Raw genomic sequence first — 21,814 nt, 5'->3', positions numbered from 1 at the left:
AGCTGCCAGAGGAAGGTATTGAGGCTAGTACAATTACAACATTGAACAGACATCTGGGTGGATAGATGAATGGGAAAGGTTTAGATGGAAATTGACCAAATGCCAGAAAATGGGAGGAGAATAATTTTTGCTATCTGGTTAGCATGGACAAGTTGGACCAAAGGGTCTGTTTCCATGCTATACAGCTCTATGACGCTATGTCCTTTTGAGAAACTTCTTCCTCTTATCTTAAAACAATCCCCCACTCGAGGGAAAACCTCTACAAGGCTACTTCTCAGCCTCCTACGATCCAGTAGAAAATGTCCGAAAATGTTGAACCTGTCCTTATAATTCAAACACTTCATTCCCAGCAACATCCTGATAAATCTGTTTTGAACTCTCCCGAACTTGATAATAGTCTCGATACAACAGGGCGACCAGGACTGCACAAGGTCCTCCAGGACATGCCTTACGAATGTCCTGTGCAACCTGAACATACCGTCCCAACTCCTGTACTCAAAGGACTGTCCACTACTATTTGTCATTTATATAAATGATTTGGACGCGAACATAGGAGATATAGCTATTAAATTTGCAGATGACACCAAAATTGGAGGTGCAGTGAACAGATAAGAACGCTATCACAGAGTAAAATGGAATCTTGTTCAGATGGGCCAGTGGACTGAGGAGTGGCAGTAGAAGGTATATTTAGATAAATGCGAGGTGCTACATTTTGTAAAAGGAAATCAGAGCAGGACTTATACACTTAATGATAAAGTCCTGGAGAGTGTTGCTGAACAATGAGACCTTGGAGTACACGTTCATATTTCCTTGAACGTAGAGTTGCAGGTAGATAGGGTAGTGAAGCAGGTCTTTAATATGCTTTCCTTTATTGTTCAGACAACGAGAGTTGGGAGGTCATGTTGCGGCTGGACTGGAAATTGGTTAGGCCACTTTTGCAATATTGTGTACAATCCTGGTCTCATTCCTATCGGAAAGATGTTGTGAAACTTAGAAGGGTTCAGAAAAGATTTACAAAGACGTTGCCAGGGCTGGAGGATTTGAGCTGTAGGGAGAGCCGGAATAGGCTGGGGCTGTTTTCTCTTAATCATTAGGGGCTGAAAGGTGAATTACAGAGGTTTATAAAATCATGAGAGGCATGCAAAGGGTAAATAGACAATGTCTTTTCCCCGGGATGGGCGAGTCCACAACTCGAGGGCATAGGTTTAAGATGAGAGTGGAAAGATTTAAAAGGGACTTCAGGGGCAATTTTTATGCATAGACGGTGGTATGTGTATGGAATAATTTGCCAGAGGCTGGTCAAATTAAAGTATTTAAAAGACATCTGGATGAGTATATAAATAGAAAGGGTTCAGAGGGATATGGGCAAGTGTTGGCAAAATTGACAAGATTAGGTTAGGGTATCTGGTCGACATGGACAATTTGTACCAGAGGGTCCGTTTCCTTGCGGTACATCTCTATGACTCTATGTCTACATAATGAAGGGCATCAAGTGAAACACCTTCATAACCATCCTGTCTACGTATGAAGCAAACTTCAAAGAATTATGCCCGAACCTCTAGGTTGCTCTGTTCTACAACACTACCAATGGCTCAACATTTAATTGTATACGTGTTTTTTTCAGTTTGTTTTACCAAAGTACAATACCTTGCATTTATCAACATTAACCTCCATCTGCAATTCTTTAGCCCAGTGAGTGATAATACTGGGGAAGAACGGCTGGAAAGTAATCAGTTACCTTGTATAATTTAATGGTTTTAGGAAGAGAGCATTCACACGTTAGAGGTGGGAAACAGTGGTCGGCGTTTCAGGCCAGAAAGTATGCTCTGTCTTTGTCTCTGATATTCAGTATTGATATCTATTCGAGTTACTTCACAGCGCAGAGTGTGTCTGCAGGATTTCATTCCCTCATATTGCAGACTACAGATAATAGGAGAAAGTGAGGACTCCAGATGCTGGAGATCAGAGCTGAAAATGTGTTGCTGGAAAAGAGCAGCACGTCAGGCAGCATCCAAGGAGCTGAAAGAGAGGGCTGAAGAAGGGCTCATGCCTGAAACGTCGATTCTCCTGCTCTTTGGATGCTGCCTGACCTGCTGTGCTTTTCCAGCTACACATTTTCAGCGACTACAGATAATAGCCATTTAAACTGGAAACAATAGCCAAGTATTTAAAGATGTTTATAGTTTATCTCGAAGGCAGAGCACATAAACTCGATATCCTACAGTTGAGGCAAGTACCTTGCATTTTTAACAACATTATTATTCTAACTGGGTAGTTCAGTAAAGTGGACCAGATTTCAATGAATCCATACCGATCTGAAAGCTGCCATTTAAAGTTAAAAGTTGGGGCATGGTTTAGACCTTGTGTAGTCGGTAGTATCCCTGCCTCTGAGGCAGAGCTCTGGATTCTATTCCAATTCCTGAACTTGTCCAGTCGTGCCCCTAGCTCGAGACCATATTGTCTAGGTTCTGGTCCAGCGTGTCAGAACAGGCTGATAAACAAACACACAAGAGAATAATGTTGTGACTTTCGGGTCTATTGTGGGGTGATGGTAGTGTCCCTGCCTCTGGCCCCAAAGGTCTAGGTTCTAATCCTACTAGAGGTGTTTTATAATATGTCTGAACACGTTGACTAAAATGATTTTAAAATTGTCATTTGGTCACGATGGAAAAGGTGTCAGTATTGAATTTCAGAATTTAAGCCCCGGAAGCACACACCTTGGGAGGGAGATGCATTTGCACCTTCTAGAGGATTATACATTCATGAAGTGCGTGAGTAGAGGGGGAGTACTCAAGATCTTTTCCCCATGTTTGGAAGTCCAAAATTAGTAGGCATAGATTTAATGTGAGAGGGGAAAGATTTTAAAGTGACCTCGAGGCAACTTTTTCACTCAGAAAGTGGAAATGAACTGCCGGACGGTGTGGTGGAGGTTGGTGCAATTACAACATTTAAAAAGCACGCAGATGGGTATATTAATAGGAAGGATTTAGAGTGATATGGGCCAATTGCTGGCAAATAGATTAGATTAGCTACAGTGTAGCACAAATCCACACCAAACCTCTGAAGAGTTACCGACCCAGAACCATCTCACCACATTTGCACCGAAGTAATGCACCTGACATTATGTGCAACTTTGCATGGTCTATTCACATAACCTGCACAACTTTGGACTGTGGGAGGAAACCCACGCAGACACAGCAAGAATGTACAAAATCCACACAGTCAGTCGCCTGAGCCAGCAATCAAACACAGGTCCCTGGTACTGTGAGGCAGTAGCACTGAGCCACTGCACCGTCCCAAGTAGGGCACGATTAATTTCATAAATCAGGTTGTCATGGACGAGTTGGTCAAAAGTGTTTGCTTCCGTGCTGTACAACTCTAAGATTCATCAAGCCATTTAATCTAGGTCCCTGTTTAATCTTCATTGTCCACTATATAGCCAAACTTGGTTTCATCCACAATCTTTCTAACAATGCCTTCTATAATTCTCATCTGAATCATTTGTCTAAATGTCAAGCAAAAAAGGATTGAGCACAAGTCCCTGTGGAACACCACTATGCACAGTGTCACAAAGATACTGTGTCCTTGATTTTTTTCAGAAGGGTTGTAAATAGTTCCCGGCTCCAAGATGATTGGCTTGGTGTAGAGATTAAACGGTTTTGTGATTAAAGGTATAATAAAAGGGGAGTGGTCAGCTCTCTATGTGAGCAGTTCAGTCCAGAACCAGTTTGTAGTTCAACTGTATGGATAGGCTCTCTCTCTCTCTCTCTCTCTCTCTCTCTCTCTCTCTTGCTCTCTCTCTCTCTCTCTCTCTCTCTCTCTCTCTCTCTCCTTCTGCCCTTCTAGCTTCAACCTGGAAGCATTTGTTCCATTTGCACTGTTCTTAAGGGGTGTTTGCTTATTTGGATGGTTGTGTGCTTCCAGAACAACTAATTAAGTCTAGTTTGAATAGATTGAGTTCTGTTCTTTGTGTTTCATTGTGTAGTTTTGTGAATTATTTTGTCTGTTTTAAAACCTGATAATTTTCACTGTGCACTTACTGAAACAAATTACAAAGTTACGGTCTGCGCAGCCTGTTAAAAACAATTTGAGTGGCCTGGCCTCGTCCATAACAACAGGCCTCCAGTCTGAAAAACACCCCTCCTCGATAATGCTGTCTCCTGCTATTAGGCAAACATACACAGACACGTACACAGAAACGTACACAGACACACACACACCCAGACACACACACAGGGAGACACTCACACGCATACAGATGCACATACACAAATGCACACACACAAAGACACGCACACAGAGACAACACATGCACACAGACACGCATAGACCCACAAAGAGACGTAGACACAGCGACATACACAGACACGCTCAGACGCATACTCAGAGCGACACACAGTTTGGTAGTCAGATAACATTATTGTATATTTCTGCTCAGAGATGGAGAAAATGCAACATGCTGGAGAAGCCACTGCTTATTGCTCCCTCTCTTTCCTTGTTCTTTCTCGCAGCAATGTATGAGAGGTGAAAACCGTTCAGTCATCGTTATAATTCATGTAGGATTACTTTTAAGGAATCATTGGCAGCTCACTACAGCCTAAAATCAAACCTCAGAGGCAGAATAGCATTTAATTATTTTACTTTTGCCTTGAGATAAACTATTGCTTGGACAAAGCTCTTTCAAGCTGATATTTTGCAGCTTCTTTTCCTGCTTGTATTTAGGCATGTGGATGTGTGTGTCTGTGTGCACTTGCGTGTGTGAGACACTGTGTATGTCTTAGTGTGTGTGTCTGTGTGTATGCACGGATTGCATCTCAGTATGCATTCAAAGATAAATATTAATGTACATATTTGTCCAAAGTCTTTGCACTTTAATTTTCCATCTTAGCTTTGAGTAACTTTGCTTTGGTGAATTATTTTTGCAAATGTAAGATATCGAGTTGACTTGTCCCCAGCAAAGAACCTGACCTAGTCTGTAACCTACATCATTGGTCATATCATCAACCTGGTTACATTTAACATTTATCATGATCAATGGAGGAACGGGACTAGAAAATGAAACAGTGGTCCGTCAAACCCAGTCTGAACACGGATGAGGAGAATTTCACAAAGGGTTGTTTGAGTGGGAATGCTCTTCCCAGAAGTTTGTGGTGCCTGTGTGTTTGCATTTAGTCAAAGCATTTAGATATTGGACAGTAAATGACAATGAACCACCGATATGGAAGTGGGGCTGAGAACACATGCAGATCAGCCACGACCTTACTGCCTAGTTGAGAAGGCTTAAAGTGTTTAATGACACACTCCTACTCCTCAGTCCAACGTCCCTATGTTCCATTCAGTTCCTCAAAACTGCAAGACAGAGCATTTGGAGTTCATTTACTCCGATAACCTGCTGCACAGAAACAGAGGAGACCATTCAGTGACTGAAGACTCAAGTGTAGCGCTGTAAAAGCACAGCAGATCAGGCAGCATCCGAGGAGCAGGAGAATCGCCGTTTCTGAGCATAAGTTTCTGCCCGAATCGTGGTTTCAACAGAATACACGGACGCCATTCAATCAATTGAAACTATTGGATAAGAATAGGGATAGCCCATTCAGACCCTCCCGCCTATTACATAAGGAGGGAAGGAGTGTAGTCAGCACATCGAGATGTTAAACAAGGACGGAGTCGCCAAGTCAGGACCTTGAACTGCTTCCAGATGACCAGGAGGTGGCCATTCAGCCTATCGAACCACTTGTGCAGCAATAGGAAGATGTCTTTGATGCCCCAACATAACAAAGAGTGAAGCAGAGTCTACACAGATAGATTGCTCTATGTTGTTCCTCCTGGTTCCTTTGCTCAAGGTACATATGTGTCACTTTAACTTGGTTTGCTGAACGTGAGAGGGACAATTGAATGGTTTGTGCCAAGTCTCAAGGAAATGCCTTCTATCTCCGAGAAGACATTATTTCACTCCTACTAGAGGTCAGAAGCTGGTGGGAATGGCGAACTATTTCAGGAGTAAGGCATTAAAGCTGCTGATAGATTTATTAACAGTGCAGAGACACAATCAACTGCACATTGAGACGGTGAGAATTCATTCAGAGCCTGGAGCTCCCTCTCAACCAACATGGGGTCTCCACATTGTTACATGAACTACTGGGAATTACATATCATGGGGAAAATGCAATTTCTCACAAAATCACCATCTTTTTTCTGGACACAATAAATGTGAGTCCATAATCCTCACGTTTGAATGTAATCACTTGTTATTCTCTCGCTTTGCTACGTATTTCGCTGGATTATACTCTTATATCTTTTATCAGTTAATTATCGTTTACACAATGTAATTCAATAATGTGTTTGCAAAGGTGCAATCTTTTGTTGCACAGTTTGTATGCCTTTACTTTTTTAGATTTGTTGTAGCCTTAGCCAAAAAGTAAATGTTTTGTTTACTGAACAGTTTTGGGCAACTGTCTGTGTGGCGTTTGCACATTGTCCCGTGTCTGCGTAGGTTTCCTCCGGGTGCTACGGTTTCCTCCGACAGTCCAAAGATATGCAGGTTAGATGAATTGGCCATACTAAACTGCCCATAGTGTCAGGGATGAATAGAGGGGAGGGGAATGGGTCTGGCTGGGTTACTCTTCGGAGTTTCGATGTCGACTTGTTGGGCCGAAGGGACTGTTTCCATACTGTAAGTAATTAAAAAAAAGTGACCTGTTTATCGAGATTCAAGGGTTAGACACAGTATGTATTTTTAATGGGCTAAGAAACAGAAAGGAACACAGTGACTGTGGAGACTGACGAGGAGTAAAGTGACATCCCCCCTGTCTCCAATGTCTTCTTGACAGACAGAATAACATCAAATGTAGAGAAAGAAACAGAATATATTCGGAAGAAGGAATTGCAACTGACAATGTAAATAAAACAGCATAATTTGAAATGGAATGGCCGAACAACGATTGATGTGTGTGTGTGTGTGTGTGTGTGTGTGTGTGTGTGTGTGTGTGTGTGTGTGTGTGTGTGTGTGTGTGTGTGTGTGTGTGTGTGTGTGTGAGAGAGAGAGAGGGAGAGAGGGAGCCTCTGTGTGTGTGTGTGTGTGAATGTGAGTGTGCCTGTGTGTGTGAGTGAGTGTGTGTGTCTGTCTGTGTGTGTCTATGTGAGTGCTTGTGTGTCTGTGTGTGTGAATGAGTGTGTGTGTCTGTGTGCGTGTGAGTGCGTGTGTGTGTCTCTCTGTGTGTGAGTGTGTGGGGGTGTCTGTATGTGTGTCTGTGTATGTGTCTGTCTGTGTGAGTGAGTGTGTCTGCGTGTGTGTCTGTGTGTGTGAGTGAGTGTGTGTGCCTGTGTGCGTGTGAGTGCGTGAGTGTGTCTCTCTGTGTGTGTGAGTGTGTGTGGGTGTCTGTATGTGTGTCTGTGTGTGTGTGGGTGTCTGTGTGTGTCTGTGTGTGTGAGTGTGTGTGGGTGTCTGTGTGTGTATCTGTGTATGTGTCTGTGTTTGTGAGTGAGTGTATCTGTGTGTGTGTGTGTCTGTGTGCGCGCGCGCGCGCATGCGTGCAGATACATAAGACTGTTCAAACGTGTGCACCATATTCAGAATGAACAAGGGAGACATAGTTAACAAAAATGATGCATGTGATGTTCAAAATTTATAAAACGTTAACACGTTATTTAGTCTTCAGCTGAGATGTTATGTTCCCCTTCTTTCAACGTACGCTCTGCCTCCTGCCTCTTCCTTGCATTCCCAGACCTAATCTCTAATTCTTATCAGGATGTATGTTATAAATTCCTGCTTCGTGGTTCCAATTTATTTCAGTTAATCAATTTTCTACCGGGAAACATATACATTGGCCTGCTGGGCTCTGTCAAAAACTGTTGCCTGTCATATTGTTGGAGATAAAAGTTCTGGCATTAGACCGACATTTCATCATATTATTCTGTTGCACATACACTGTACAAAGGACCACAACACATAGGAATTGTCAAACCAAATACAGACGTACACCTATACCTATCAGTCATGTAGACTTCTCTACTTTTATATCTCCATGTCGAAATTCTGTCTCTCTCTGTGTCTCGATTTCTCTTTTAATCTAATTGATACATTGTCCAATCGTTCTTTCTGTCTCATGCCTCAGACTTTCCTCCTTCTGTTTACAGCTATTGCTCACTTTTGGTTGTGATGTCTTATAATTGAGTAATGTAACTAAAAGACATGAGGGAGCAGTTGGTCATAGTTAGTTGGAAGGAAAGCTGAGCACGGGAAGATGGTGAAGCAGCAATGACAGGAATTTCTGGAGATAATTCAGCAGCACATCAGAAACTCCTCACAAGTAAGAAGAACAATATTCAGCAGAAGACAAGTCAGCCGTGAGTGATAACGAACTCATGGAAAGCATAAAAACACAATAAAATACACACAATGTGGTGAAGATTATTGGGAATCCAAAGGATTACGAAGTCTACAAATTCGAGCATGGATAACTAATAACAGCAAATGGGAGGAGAGGGTGAAATATAATATTACACTTCTTAATCGGGTAAAAGACTGATGAAAGCGGTTTTTAGATATATAACAAGGAAGACAGAGAGTAAAAAACAAACAAAGGACTGTTGGAAAATGAGGCTTCAGTAGTTATGGAATGGCAGAGGAATTGAACAGATACTTTACGTCAGTCTTCACGGTGGAAGACACCAGCAAAATGCCAGAACTTCAAGACAGTCAGGGTATAGAGTTGAGTATGAAAATGTATGTTGCTGGTAAAACACAGCAGGTCAGTCAGCATCCAGGGAACAGGAGAATCTTCGTTTCGGACATAAGCCCTTCTTCAGGGCTTATGCCCGAAACGTCGATTCTCCTGTTCCTTGGATGCTGACTGACCTGCTGTGCTTTACCAGCAACACATTTTCAGCTCTGATCTCCAGCATCTGCAGACCTCACTTTCTCCTTGAGTATACTGACCCCAGTATTGTGGAGGTGCTAGGGAAGGTGAAGTTGAATCAATCAACGAGACCATTTGGACAACAGCTCGTAGTTCGAAAGAGATATCGAAGGCGATTGTAGAGGTATTGCTGGTGATCTTTCAGTAAACGTTGGAGTGAGGGAGGACTGGTAAATGTAACCTCCCCGTTTAAGGAGAGAGGGACACAGAAGACAGGAAATTAAAGAAGGACTTATTGGATCTTTGGGTTTATGAAAAGATGTGTGGAGTATAAGAACAAGGAGGTTGTGAAGTATATTGGAAATGGTGTGATTAAGCTACAGCATAACAAGAGTTACGTTTACAATGCCATTGCGAACAGCAAAGATGAAAGTACGGTTTAAACAAAGGAAACCAGTTCGAAGCAGGCAGGAGAATTAGTGACAAAAAGAATGTTTCCTAGACCCTGCAGTGAGAATGTTGAGATAAGCTTGTCAGTAAACAGACAAGGAATGTATAAAAAGCACAATAAAATCTGTTGCTGATAAGGTCTCAACGTGCAACTATGTAGCCAATACATATGAAGCTGAAAAAGCAAAGCAAGTGAGACAGCATCCTCGGAACAGGAAAGTCAACGTTTCATGCTGAAAGACTTCATCAGGATTGGAGTGGGGGAAGGGGAGCCGGGAAGTAAATAGAGGGAGGGGCGTGGGGCTGGTGGAAGGGTAGGTGGAATGGCGATAGGGGAATGCAGGCAGGTAATTATTGTGATTGGTCAGTGGGAAGGGTGCAACAGAGATACGAATGGGAAGATGGACAGCTTTGGTCAGGTCAGGGAAGGGAACATGGGGTAAGGCTGTGGGTAGAGAGACTTTGAAGCCAGTGAAGTAAATATTGAGACCATTAAGCTGTAAGGTCTCCAGCTGAACTATCAAGTTGTGTTCTCCAGTTTCTGTTTGGTTTCACTCTGACAGTGGAGGAGGCCAAAGATGGACCTATTGCCGGAGGAGCAAGAGGAGGGGAGTGATTGAAATGGATGGCAACGGGAATGCTGAGTTTGTTAAAGCGTGCAGAGAGCAGATACTCCATGAATATGTCCCTGAGTCTCCCTTTAGTCTCCACAACATAAAGGAGACCACGTTGGGAGTTGGAGACGAGCTCGGTGGGCCAGGATCAGGCTCTGTGTGGAGCATTAGTGCTCTGCACGAAACAACCAACTCGACTTTCCAGTTACCATTCATTTTAATTTCCACTCCCACTCGCCCGGCGACATGACCATCCTTAGCCTGTCCACCGTCAGAGTAACACCACCTGAGAGTTTACCTTTGAAACTGACAGCCCAGTGGCCTCAATGTTGACTGAAGCCGCTTCAAAAGCCCTCCACCCATAGCCTTATCCCTTGTCCCTTTTCCCTGACCAAACCCACCTGTATCTGCTCCATCCTTCCCACTGACCAATCACAGCAACATAATACCTGCATGTACCTCCCACCATCATACATACCCGCTGCCCTTCCATATCCCATCACTCCATTTCTGGGCTCCCCTCCCCCTCCCAGTCCTGACAAAAGGTCCAAGATCGAAATAGTGCCTTTGCTGCTCCTCTGATTCTGCTGGTCTGCTGTGTTTATCCAGCTCCAAGTTTATTAACTCTGGCCTCCCGCACCTATAGTACTTCCTCTCTCCAAGCTGTGGAACTCGGTGGTCTACATATAAGAAGAAATAACTTTGGACACTTGAAAAGAACGCGTACACATTCGTTATTTCTTACCAACCCAATACACACCTTCCAGATGAAGCAGCGTTTCATTTTTAATCTTTCAATCCAGTCTCCTGTCATTGCTGCTCACAATGCAGTCTCCTTTACATTGGGGAGACCAAACAGAAACTGTTTTGAGGAACACTCCCACTCTGTCTGTCGGAATAAACCTGACCTTCTCATTGCTTCCCATTTTAATAACGTACCATGCTCTGATGCGAACATTTCAGTCCTGGGCTGCTGTAATGCTCCAAAGAAACACAACACAACCTCGAGTAACACCTCACTTTTGACCTTGGTACGTTCTATCCTGTAGGAGTTTTTATTCAATTCGATACCTCCACAGCCTCACCGCATTATGGCTGTTCTCCATTCTTCACACATTCTTTCTCCTGGTCTCCCAATGAACTTACCCTGTTTGTGAATCGTTTGTCTTGCACTTAATTAAGGAACCCATTCCCCCCTTCACAAACTAATTAATACTCATTTTACATTTGATTCTCTTTTACCAGAAATAAAAGTCAATTTGTCAGTGGCATTGCCCTTTCACACCATCTTGTTTCCCGTCACCCCTCCTCTACCTCGGTCAAGGGATTTAAAAGCCCATTTTCAAATCCTTTTCTGGTCTGAAAAGGAGTCACACTGGACTTGAAAGGCTAACTGTGTTTCTCTCTCTCCGCAGATGCTGCCAGACCTGCTTAATTTCTATAGCAATTTCTGGTTTTCACCACGTTTCAAAGACATGTGTCAACTTGGCTCGAACGCCTTGTTCACACTTGAGCGCCATATTCCGGGAAGTGAAAGATAACACAAGATGCACAATTTCCGTGTCTCAGAAATGACGTAAAGCTGGCATCACTGAAACTACAGAGTTCTCACTGTTAGTCAGGGAGAGAAACAGAGGGACACGCATTCACTCTCAACACAGAAGGTAGCACATACTGGAAAGGAAAAGATTCAGATGATTATGTTAAAGGGTGTTGGGCAATGAGACAAATTGTAAGTGTGACACCATGGAGAGACTGTATTTGAAATATTGCAGCTCAAACTGCGTGTTCCATGTGATGCTGAAGACCACAACAGCAACAGAAGCAAAATTATATTCAAACATAATCTGTCACTTTTTGCCTGGGATTATCCCTCAGTCTACCATTACCAATAAGCTTCAGCGACGAGTATGGTGAACATGCCAGGGCAGAACTATGTGTACCTAAAACTGATGGCAAACCATAGAGCTACCACACTTGACTGTTTACATTCCAATCAGCAGGACAACCATCTGATAGGGAGGGCGGAATGATTGCAAGACCAACAGATCAGTTCTAAGCTCTACTATCCTGCCAGATCCAGCCATTAATGGATTAAACAACTCACTGCAGGAGAGTACCCAACACGTCCCCCTTTTTTATAATGGAACAGCCCTGCACATCAGTGCAAAAGACAAGCATTTAGTTATCTGCGACATACTCAGCCAGACATATTGAGTCAATGATCTACCTCACCTCGTCAGGATGCCAACAGAATTCCCGATGGCAGTTTTCAAACGATCTGATTCGCTCTATGTGACATGAAGAAACATCTGAACACAGTAGATTTGACAAAGGCAATATACAAGAAGCCGTGTCCCTGGGGAAGCTGTTTCATTCCAGTTATAACTCTGACATTTATATGGCAATGTGGAAAATAACTCAACTATGACAAGTCCATTAAGAGGAGAATAATTACAGTATGACCAACATCATCCCCTCAATTCCATAATTGAATTATGGAAATTGTTGGCAGTTCTTTTTGACAGAGTTGCCAAGGAGCACAGAAATACACTGCTCAGTGTGGTTTGTGACAGGTTACTATGTGGAGATGGAAATGTCACTGGATTTCTAATCCAGACCAGGCTAATGCTCTGGCAGGTGGTAGAAGTTAATAGCAATTAATAAAATATCGAGATCTAAAATCTTGAGTCAGTAATAATGACCTTGAAGCCAATGTCAATTATAAACACCAATTTGCTTCCCCAATGTACTTTCAGGAAGTGAATCTCCCGTGTTTTCCTGGTATGGCCTAAAAGTGACTCCAGACACACAGACATGGGATGTACTCTTCAATGGTCTCTGAAATGGCCAGGCAAAACACTCAATTCTATCAAACTGCTCTGAAGTCTTAAAGGATAAAACCGGACAGAACACCCAGGATCAGCTTCTGCATCAGAAAAGGGAAACACAGGCCTGTTAACCCTGCAGAGACCTCCTTCCTAACATCTGACAACTTGTGACAACTTTGATAGTGCTTATCTACAGACTACGTAGGAACATTGCGAAAGGAGTAGGTCATTCAACGCAGTGAACCTCCCGGGTTCTTATCATGGCCCCAGAATCTCCTCAATGCATTTCTTCCAGAGCAGAGTGAGATATGTTGCAATTGATTCCATCAACCAAATGTTTGAGGTGTTTGCGAATAGCTGAAAACCAAGGACAGAATCCTGAGATACTCCACGAACTTTCATCTCCAATAAAAGTATCCTTTTATTCCTGTTTTTCCGGTCCAGGGCTCCTTTGCTGACCTGTTTTCTATTTCTTATTTTCTCCTCCTCCTTTCTTTTTGAAATTTACTGACCTCAAGCTGGACCGAGGGTTTGGAACTCAAGCTAAGCCCAATGCGGAGAAGAGTGAGTCCTTACTTACTTTTCTGGAGCAAGCACATGACCTGGAATTGTCAGCTGAAACATCAGCAGAGTCAACGTGAGTGAGATAGGGGTGAAAATGTGTTGCTGGAAAAGCGCAGCAGGTCAGGCAGCATCCAGGGCACAGGAGAATCGACGTTTCGGGCATAAGCTCTTCCGACCAACAATTCCTGAAGAAGGTCTTATGCCCGAAACGTCGATTCTCCTGTTCCCTGGATGCTGCCTGTCCTGCTACGCTTTTCCAGCAACACATTTTCAACTCTGATCTCCAGCATCTGCAGACCTCACTTTCTCCGTGAGTGAGATAGGGCCCAGCAGGAAAAGGTAATGCCTGAAGATTGGAGACTTGTTGTTGGTTGGGTTCCGCACTGGTTGTGTGAAGCGGATAGTGGATGGCCATGATGGTAACATCGATGAAGTGGGGCCAGCAGTAAGAGACATGGTTCTGTCATTGGAATGGCCTGGCAGAGGAGACAATGAGCTGGTGATGGAGGAGTATCTGTCCAGTGGCAAAGATAGTGCCTGGGGATCAGCAACTTCGATGTTGCTGGGGTCTGGTGTAGATGGGGATGCAGCTGTCATGAAGGGTTAGGTTGCAGGGGTGGTCGATGATGAGGAGCTGTCTCACAACCCATAAATTATCGTCAGGCTGTATCCTCTGTTTATTCTATTGTCTTCAATTATCCAAAATTACGCCACTTTGTGGCAACAAGTGAAAGCATTTCACTGTATTTTATTGTATTTTTCCTGGAAAATACACCTGGTCATAAAATCAAAATCAAAAACTTTTACTCACTCTTTCCTGCCAGCTGTCCCATTCTGTAACCATGTCCAAATATTTGCTACAATCGCATAAGATATGATTTTGAACACTGGGTTTGGGATTTCAGCAAAAACCTTTCTGGAAATCCCCCTCGTAATCTTATCCTTGTGAATCACCTCTCCCTCAGCCTTCTCTGCTCCAAAGTAAACAACCCGAGCTTATCCAGCCTCTCTCCGTAGCTGATATGCTCCATCCCAGGGAGCATCCCGGTGAATCTCCTCTGCTCCCCTCCACTACAATCACATCCTTCCTGCAATATGGCTCCCAGAGCTATGGACAGTGTTCCAACATGGCCGAACCATAGACTTGTAATGCTCTGACAATCTATACGTCGGTGAATGAAGGTTCTGCCTATGGTTCCCTCTGCCTTGTTAAGTAACGTATTAACCTCAGTCAAAAAGTATATTGCTGGAAAAGCACAGCAGATCATCCAGCTTCTGAGAAGCAGGAAAGTCGAATTTTTGAGAATATGCTTTTCATCAGGAATGTGGCCACCAATCCTGATAAAAAGCTTATGCTCGAAACCTCGACTCTCCTGCTCCTTGCATGCTGCCTGACCGAATGTGCTTTACCAGAACTCCACTTCTTGATTCTGATCTCAAACATTTGCAGTCCTCATTTTTTCCCTAACCTATTACCCTGTGCCGTCACATTCAGGGATCTGTAGAGGAAGACCCTCTCAGCTTCTTCGTGTGCTGCAATTCATTATATACCCCAACTTTTTAACCACATGTTTATCAGGGCTACATTCCATCTGAACATCTGACCATTCCACCTGTATCTTCCTGTAACATAAGGCCTTCCTCCTCACTGCCACCAGGCCAAACTTTGTGTCAAATGCAAACTTAATTAGCACTCACCCTCACCACCCCCCACCCCCTCCCGCAAACACATTCACACCTCGATCATTTATGAATACCACAAATAATAAGATACACTGCACTGATCCCTGTGGTACATCAGAGGTGACACTGGTTTCCAGTCATACAAACAGCCTTCCTCCATCACCCCCAGTCTCCTGCGATTAAGACAATGTTTGATGAAACTCACAAAGTTACCCTTAATATCATGACTTTTTAAATCAGTTTCACATATGAGGCTCTGTCAAAGGTCTTGCTGAAAAACCATAAGAACAACATGCTCGAAAACAAACAATAACGTTCACTTGGTATGACTTCCCGCCTATGATGTCATGCTGACTCCCCCGATCAAACATTGCCTCTGCAAATAGAGATAATTTTTCACCTTTCCTCTTTTCTCCAGTACTTGCCCTAACACGGATCTAAAACTGACTGGTTAACAGTCAGGCTATTTCCACCATCCTTCCTGTAAAGTGGGACCATATTCGTTGTTCTCCAGTCATCTGGCAACTCCAACTTCCCTGTAGCCAGATTCGACTTAAAAATTTGAGTCAGCGCCGTTTCTCCTTTGTCTCGAACAGCAGCCTGTAATGCAACTTATCCAGACATGGCAATCAGTCCAATTTTACACAGGCCAAAGCCTCCAATCCCTGCTCCCATCTTATATCAGTCTGTTCAAGAACTTCGCAACCCATCTTTTTGAATTCTGTCCCTGAATCCTCGTTCTCCAAATAAAAGAGATATGGAACTCTAATGTAACGATCGATCAATGTTCCCCTGCTTCTCACACAGAGTGCTCCCTTGGTCTCTAATGGGCCCCAGTTGTATCCTGGTTATTCTGTTCTGATTAATGTACGTGGACAACATCTTGGGATTCTCCCTAACCTTGCCTGGCAGCACTTCTCCATGCCCCTGTGTCAGTCCGTCTTTCTGTGTAAACTTTCTAAGCTTCACTGCGATCTCCTTTCATTTTGGCAATCACCGAAGAACTCAAACTGAATTTCTCCATCAGTCAATCTTGCCTCTAATAAGATTGGCATGAATGTAACTTTTTAGTTTCTCTGTAATTTCCAAATTCTCTGCAAGAAATTATCGTGTGTGGATATTCCCCATTCCACACGTATCCTTGCCTTCACTTTCCCTTCAAGTATCGAGAGAAACGTTTGGGTATACTAACTTTTCTTGTTAGTTTGCATTTTTTAAATTATTCCATTATCAGTTCATTGGTCCTCAAATGTCTATGAATCCATGGCTTTCATCAATATCTGGCATTTTTCTGAGCTGCTTCCTTTGATCTAATACAATCTTTAACTTATTTTGTTAAGTATTGTTAAGTCACCGTACTCCTTTGCTGTTTAAACTGTGGTGGACATGTGTATATTGTACATTTTAAGGTGTTTATTTAAACAACAACCATTGCCTGTCTTCCAGTCAATCTTTTCATGTACTTCTCCAATTCACTGAATCTAATTTTAGCCTCAAACTTTCGTGAATGGCATGACTCAGGTTTATAACCACAGTTTCAAAAACAACTGGTTTGTATTCAGACGTCGTATAAAATGCAATATTATTTTTCCCTAAACCTCCTTTTCAGCAGGGTTTTCAATTAGCTCTTCTGATCACATAACACCAATTTCAAAACAGCCTCACCTCTACCTCAGTGCTCAACATACTATGAAAGGAAACCATCTCAAATACGCTCATGAAATCCATTTTCCTAGCATTATTGTTCACGTGGGTTACAACAGTTTTGTTGCAGTTTGAAAGTGTTCATTATTACTGCGGTACCCACAAACCTGGGTACCTAATGTCCTGTTTTATGACAGACACAAAATTTGAATTGCAACTTTCACTTTGACATATAACTGCCATCAATCTTGCTTATCCTTGCTGTTTCTAAGATTCACCTTCTTAGATTCTGTGGAATATGAGCGATGTGGACCTTGGAGAGATTAATGGTAGATTCAGGTGAAATATTTGGTGAAGCCTATTTGGACGTTGAGATAATCTCGTCACGTTATTCATTCTTCTCAAGTGTTATTATGACATTTTCACCAGCACTCCCGTTATGCTGGGGGAGTAGAGAAGGACAATGTTCTTTCAACAATGCTATGCCTTCCCCCAGACAACTGAGACTGCTCTAACCTGGGAGGAAACCTTAGAGCAGGTTGGTAAGAACACCAGAAAGAGTCCGCAACAGAAACCAATTACACAGCTAATTCCACTTCTCCAGCTTGTTACACAGGAACAACAGAAGGATATTCAGGCCTTTGACCCTGTTACACCACAACAGGACGAGGTTATGCAGCCCCTGGAGCCTGATATACAGTTACAGGAGAATGCTAATCAGCTCCTCGAGTCGATAAGACGGCATGCTGAGTAGAACATGAGGCACCAGTGTCCGGTTATGCAGCAGCAGAATCAGTCCATTCAGCCTCCTCAAGTCTCTAACACAAGAACTGGAACAGATTGGTACACTAGAATAACAGGAGGCCATTCAGCATGAGAACTAAAGAAGGAGATACAATCATTTGTGACTTGTTACGGAAAGATGGAGGTAACTCACCCATGTGTCTGTTGTATCTGAACAGGAAGAGACAAATCACTCCTTCAATCCCATTTCAGGGATGAAGGAGGTGATTGTTCAGTATCTCGAGCCTGTTGTGAAACAAGATGGAGAGACCGTTCAGCCCCTCAAAATGTTGTATAGCAACAGGAAGATTCCACAATCCCTCGGGCTTCTGACGTATTATCAGGAGGAGGAGAAGCAGATTTTGAATCTGTAAATCAGGATATTCCGGCCACCAAGACTATAATGTAGGAACACCATGGGGACATTCAGCCCATTGAGGGTATAAACCAGCAACTGAGTGAATCCATTCAGACACTCATGACTATTACTACAGCGATTGGAACAGATCTTTTAAAGCTTTGTGCCTGTGACACAGAAACACGGGAAAGGGAACGTAGAGATTTCAAAAAGTTAGGAATTAGGATAAACATCTTCACTTGTCACTAAAAGGTTGTGAGCAAACTGTTGGGAATTATGGGAAATTGTGAGACTCCTTTATTATTTAATTAACAACAGGGGATTTGCAAAGTAAAATCTGAATACATCAGAATCAGCATGATTTGTTTAAGAATTTGCTTGCTCGAATTCTTTAAAGATGTGACAAGCAAAGTAGACAATAGGGATCCATGAAATGTAAAGCACCTGGTCTTTGAAAATGTCTTGATTAAATTCTGCACAAAATATTAAGCTGTAAAATAAGAGGACATGGGTTTGGCAGGAGGTCATTCGCCTGGATAGAGGGCTGGTGAGCCAACAACATGCAGAGACATGGAATAGTTGTTTCATTAGCAACTTTTGGGGTTCCATAGAGTTCAGACCACGTCACCGACAATTTACCATTAATTGTATTACTTGGATGAGAGGAGAGAAAACACGACAGCTACATTTTCAGCTGACACTAAAGCAAATGGAAAAGTAGGTTGATGTAAATGAGATGTAGAAAAATTACGAATGGACATGAACAGTTTAGATGAATGTGCCAACATAAGGCAGCTAAAGTTTAACGTGGATAATATGGGATTAACCATTTTGATAAGAGGAATCCAACATGTTAGGGAAATGGAGAGCAACTTCAGAGTACCTTCGTGCAGAGTCATCTGGGTGTCCACGTGCAGACCATAGAAAACTCATATGCAGGTACAGCAGGGAATGAGAAAGGCAAGTGCAATTTCAGCATTTACTTGTAAAAGAATAGAGTATAAATGGAGGGAAGAATTGCCGCAACTCTGCAAGGTATTAGTGAGACGGGAAATGGCGTACTGTGTTCAGGTTTGTGGTCCTGACTGCAGGAGTGATATTGTTACAACGAAGGCAGTTCAGAATAAATACATTAGATTGATTCCAGAGACGAATTTGTCTTTTGAAGTGAATTTGAGCAGTTCAGGCCGATACATTCTCGGTTGAGAAGAATGAGGGGAGACCTCATTTAGGTCTGGAAGATGTTAAACGTGATTGATAATGTCGGTGTGGAGTGGATATTTGCTCATGTGGGGCAAACTAGAACAAGATATCATAGTTTTAGGATTAGGCAGAGCAGATTTAATTCAGGGGTGAAGAGAACTTACTTCTCTCAATGGGCTGTGAATCTGTGTAATTCACTTCCCCAATGAGCAGGGGACGCTGGGACGTTGGGTAAATGAAGGGATATGGAGAGCAGGCAGGGAAATGGAACTGAGCCGGCGATGACATCAGCCATGATTGTATTCAATGGCGGAACAGATTTGAGGGGCTGGATTGTTCCTCGTTCTTATTCAGCCTCTTATTCGTGCTCCACAGGAACGGGGGAGGAACGGTTACCAAACAGGAAGCAGGCCCTCCGGATAAATCAGTCTTAATCAGTTTGACAGAACGTAACCACTGGAGTCACACAGTGACCAGTGCTGGGTCCTCAACTGTTTACAATCGATATCAGTTATCAGGACGATATAACAGATGTACTGCTGCTAAGTTTGGTGATGACACTAAGTTAAGAAAGTCATTAAGTTATTAACAGAATTTGGAGAGTGAATGTGGAGATATGGACAGGTAAAGTAAATGACTAATACTTTGCCAAGTGGAATATAATGGAATGTATACCCTGTCAGCTTTTTCAGCAAGAATGAAAGGCGGCATGTTACTGAAATGTAGAGGGATTACATGACATAGTGATAGTGTGTTCTGGAGGATTCACTCTGACCCATTCCGACATGGGAAGTGTTGCTCTATCTCCATGATGGTCTGCTCCCTGACAAGCCCAGTGGTCCTATTGCTCACAGTATACACGGGATATTTTGCTGAGGTTGGTTGGCAGTGGGGAAAGGTGGGTGTTTTGAGCCGTGTATCCAGGGGACAGCCTTTAGCCAAGAGGCTATCCTTTCTTTCCAATTGAGATCTAAAGAAGATGGGAATGGGTGAGTGCTTCTGAAAGAAGAGGAGGTGGCTGCTGCCAGGATAGTCGGTTCTTTACCAACATGATGTCCTGTCCATGGGCACATTGTAACATTATTGGAGTGTGAGTTCCTTCAGTTCCTGTAGCTCTCCTCATTAACATGGGGGACCCACAGAGCCATGTACATCATCGGGAATCCTGTTATACGTAGAAAACACGGATACACCCGGCAGCTCTCTGCTGAGACAGAAAACATGCATCTCATCCAGCACATATAACCTACTTTTCCGAATGTTGATATTGATATCTACATACTGGGAGATGATGGATATGTCACCCACTCCTGCCTGGAAGTTCAGGTTCATAGAAGCTGAATGAAACAGTGACCCTAACAGCCACTAGCAGTATCGTCCTTCCCTGGTGTGAAGCTGCAGGTTGTGTTGAAGGAGGTGACACTGCTCTGTGACCAGCTCCTTGTTCAGTCAGTGTCCCCTCACAATCTGCTCCTGGGTTAAGTGTCGCATTGGAATCTGTTCCTGGAAAACCCGAAATGGATACAGCAGATCCCTTTCCCCACATACACTGACTCTGTGGTTTCAGAGCTTCCCCTCTCTGCAGCCTCTGGTCCATTTATTGTTCATGTAACAGACCCAGATGCTGTAACTACAATCTCCATCCAGAGTTGGGTCACCAAATCCTCAGGTCTCCCTGAATGTCTGAGGCAGCTCACTTCACAACCTCCAGCAAACCATCCCCAACCCCTCCACGAACATTCAATAGCAGTGGGCAGTCAGTAGCCCCTCAGCTACAAATGTTATGGACCTGACCAGACCAGACCCCGTTAAAATATTTTAAGCAGGCAGCTTCGACCTTAACTTTTCCTTATTTTAAATGTAAATGTGAACTGTGTGTTCCAGATGTGTTGCAACTGGTCACCCCACTCAGCGTAAAGCAAAATGTAATCCATTCAAACGCTGTAGTTAAAACACAATCAAAGATAAGAACAGTTTGTAATACCTTCTCGAAAGGAACACCTACGCAAACAACAGATACGGTGCCTTCTACTAATTAACTGTGCGAATACAGGAACATCCCATAAACACACTCCCTGGCAAAAAGGTAAATTCAGACACAGAATCTTATGTGCAGTTCTCCAATCCGGGATGAAGCACATTTAAGAGAGTTTTTAGAGAGAATAGCAGCTAGGTATGATGTATTGAAACTTCCAACCTTTCTGTGACCCCGAGCAGTTTCTGAATGCTGCAGCTAAAATCAAAACGAGAAGACCTGGTCTGTGAGAGCTCGGCGCTGTCCTTCCATTGTTCCCACAGGTTTGATAAAATCTAAACGCCTCCTCAGTTATATAGTTAAGCTGTTTTCAGGCGGCAGTTCAGCATTTTCTGCCTTTAAGACCACGTTTCACACAAAAAAAGAGAAAATAACGTTTAAAAGTGGCAGCATCGTCAAAACTCCCTGTTTGAAAAAAAAAATCAATATACAAAGATGGCCTCATTTTAAACCCTCTGTTCTTACAGTTTCAGTATGTCACAATATATATATATTGCACTGAAAGCATTCACAGCTCCATTCTATTTCAATCAGTTTACTCCTGCCATAGAAAGCCTGTTTTTTCTTCATCCAAGTCTCGACAACTTGTCAGCAAGTACGGTTTCTCGTCGTGTCACTTTTATAACTTCCAAAATGAATGGCAGCAATAATAGCTCTATTTGAACAGACTGGAAGTTTTCACCCTACGTTTCTCTAAAAACATTCAGGCGTTATGATCAGTCTATATATTTGTCTAAGACACATTATTGGTAATTTAAATGCTGAAATGTTGTAACGCCAACACCAAGCTC

Source organism: Chiloscyllium plagiosum, unplaced genomic scaffold (assembly GCF_037043375.1).
Source record: "Chiloscyllium plagiosum isolate Xiang-an unplaced genomic scaffold, Cpla_swu_hap1 HiC_scaffold_31, whole genome shotgun sequence".
Lineage (NCBI taxonomy): Eukaryota > Metazoa > Chordata > Chondrichthyes > Orectolobiformes > Hemiscylliidae > Chiloscyllium > Chiloscyllium plagiosum.
Note: the sequence above shows the minus strand (reverse complement) of the source record.